Here is a 3,169-nt window from a genome sequence, read left to right on the forward strand (position 1 = left end):
GCAGTGCCCAGAACTGGATGCAGTACTCCAACTGCAGCCTGACCAGTGCCGCATAGAGGGGGAGGATCACCTCTTTGGACCTGCTTGAGATGCATCTGTGGATGCATGACAAGGTATGGTTGGCCTTCCTGACCATATCCCCACACTGTCAGCCCATGTTCATATTGGCCTCAATAATGACTCCAAGATCCTTCTCTGCCTCTGCACTGACGAGAGGGGAGTTCCCCAGCCTGTGGGTGTGCTGCTGGTTCTTCCTCCCCAGGTGCAGTACCCTGCACTTGTCAGTGTTGAAACCCATCCTGTTCTCTTCCTCCTACCCCTGTAGCCTGTCCAGATCTGATTGTAGCCTATTCCTTCCTTCCAGCATGCCTGCTCTCCCCACATCTTAGTGTCATCTGCAAATTTCAACAGGGTGCATTTTACCCCTTTGTCCAAGTTGCTGATGAAGATGTTGAACAGTGCGGGCCTGAGGACCGAGCCCTGCGGGACCCCACTGCCCACATCCCTCCAGGTTGAATAAGATCTGTCCACCACCACTCTCCGGGTGCAGCCCTCCAGCCAGTTAGTGACCCATCTGACTGTGTAGGTATCAATGCCACAGTCTCCTAGTTTTTTAATGAGAATGGAGTGAGAGACCGTGTCAAAGACCTTCCTAAAGTCCAGAAAAACTATATATACCGTGACCCCTGTATGGAGGGATTTGGTGACCTGGTCATAGAAGGCCACCAGGTTAGTCTGACAGGATCTGCCTCTAATGAACCTATGTTGGTTGCCCCTAAGCACAGTCTCCCCTGCTGGCCCCTCATGGACATGCGCCAGGATAATTTTCTCAAAAAGCTTCCCCAGGACCGAGGTAAGACTAACAGGCCTATAACTTCCTGGGTCCTCCTTCCTCCCTTTTTTGAAAATGGGAACCACATTGGCCCTTTTCCAGTCCTCTGGCACATCGCCAGAGTACCATGAGTGCTCATAAAGCCATGCCAGAGGTCCCGCAATAACCTCTGCTAGTTCCCTCAGCGCTCTGGGATGAAGATCATCAGGACCTGCTGATTTAATACCTGCTGATTCAAATATGGTTGTGTTGAAATAATATGCACTTGTCCCAGCCATGGACCACAGCCTATTGTGCCAGATGCAGTACACTTTTGATCTGCTGCACATATAGGAATCTTAAGTGCCTAGTAACTAAATCTTAGTTTTTAAATTCCTCTAGAAAAACAGAGAGTTACCAACAACAGAGTCACTTTGATGTGCGGTGGTTTAAAGTTTAAAACACACAGGTATGTGTATATGCACGCACAAACAAGTGCAAGGGCCTGATTGAAAGAGTAGTGAAATCACAAACTCCATTAAACTTCAACAATCTTTGGATTGGGATTTTCATCTTGTTACAGAGGAGCAACAGTATGACAAGCCCCATCAGTGGTAAAAAAAAAAAAAAAAAAGAGGTGTTAAGCCTCTCCTGTCATAACTTCAATATGACAGACAGATAAGAGTAGACTCCCTTACAACGAATGGAATCAGTAAGCGCTATTGTGTTGAATTCTAATTGCTCACTTACATGACACAGAAAAGCATGAGGTACAATGGAGAACATAAGCCACTTTTGGGATGAAGTAAAATAATGAATGGTAGAGAAGAGGAATTACCTTCCTCCCTTTTAGATGCATAAGGATCACCAGTAACTTCTGATGGCAGCATCTGATGAAGTGAACTTGGGTTCACAAAAGCTTGTTCTCTTTCTCTTTCTCTCTCAGATATAGATCTCTCTGAGAGAGAGAGATAGCGCACGACCACCTAAAGCAGGTGAATATTGGAGAGGACCATGCTCAGCAATAGTAGAATAAAACAGAGCTCTACAACTTTAGTTATGAAAGAGAATGAAAGGAGCTGGGATAAATTTATGAAGGGGATACAGAAAGGGGAGTTCTGGATGTCCAGCAAAAGGATGTGATATATGGCATTATGATTGCTGTCCCCAGGCTGCAAAGAAGAATGGAAGGTGTTTGGTTTTTCCAGTGCTCCTAGGCTTTGCTGGTTGCCACATGAGGCTAGAAAGGAATATTTTCCTTTCACATTGTTACAGGTGTTTAGGGTTTCTTTCACCTTCCTCAAAAGCTTTGGGTACTGGCTGCAGCCAAGGCTGGGGATTTTGACTGGATTGTGCCAGTGCTTCTGTTGAGACCATAGGCAATGCGTAGGGAAGCACAAAGTGGGGAAGGGCACATGCCCCCCTGAAATTGGCTCTTGCCAGCTGGGGAGTGGGAAACACAGGCCGGTACCCCACCTGAGAAGCACCAGCAGCACTTCCATTTTTGCCAGTGGCACTTCTGGTTTGCCACTGGCGCATCTGGGGTCAGCAATCAGACACTGGGGAACACCCCTCCCCCGTCAGCAACTGGCCACTGGTGCCCCCCAGAGTCAGAAGGCACCAGTCTCCCATAGTTGGGACTAAAACTCAGAGGTTCCTAGCTAACAGGTTTTGTTCTTCCACTCAGTATCAAACCTATTTTCAAATTTGGGTTCAGGTAGGAATTTTTCTCCAGGGTCACATTGGTATGAACTGTTGGGAGTTTCTTCCTTTGTCTGTAGTGGATAGGCCTGGCTCTAGCATATTTGGATCTTTTGAATATTTTAATAGCCTTTTCAGCAGCAAGACATTAAATGCAGTTGTCCCTCTACTTCACCTGTGGCAGGTTAAGGCATTTTTGGTGTTTTGGAGCAATGTTTCTTGTAATCATGCAACACAGATGATGATGTAGTTTTAGGAACAGGTTAGGCAAGGACTTGGATTGGATAGTTTGGATAGGGATTATCCTACATCAAATAAGGGGTCAGACTAGGTGACCTCTGGGCTAGGGACAGAAGTTACACATAAGTGTAGGTGTAAGTTTAAGTGATCAGAAACTGGTTTAAACCTGTAACAGAACAGAAGCTCAGTGCATATAAACCAGTTTCAAAATGGCTGAAACTAGTTTAAGATAAAACTGGTTGAATGAAGTATCAGATTTAATTGATTTGGATCAACCTGGTTTATGAAACTTCTGCCCAAAACCCCTTCCCGGTGATGCAAAAAGCAGTTCGTTTCTCTGGAGGCTCGCAAAGAAATCTCAGACACACACTTATTAGCAGCACAAAAGGTGTATTTGCAAATAGGGTCAGAGCAGAG

The sequence above is a fragment of the Crocodylus porosus genome, unplaced genomic scaffold (assembly GCF_001723895.1).
Source record: "Crocodylus porosus isolate Cpor-Errol unplaced genomic scaffold, CroPor_comp1, whole genome shotgun sequence".
NCBI lineage: Eukaryota > Metazoa > Chordata > Crocodylia > Crocodylidae > Crocodylus > Crocodylus porosus.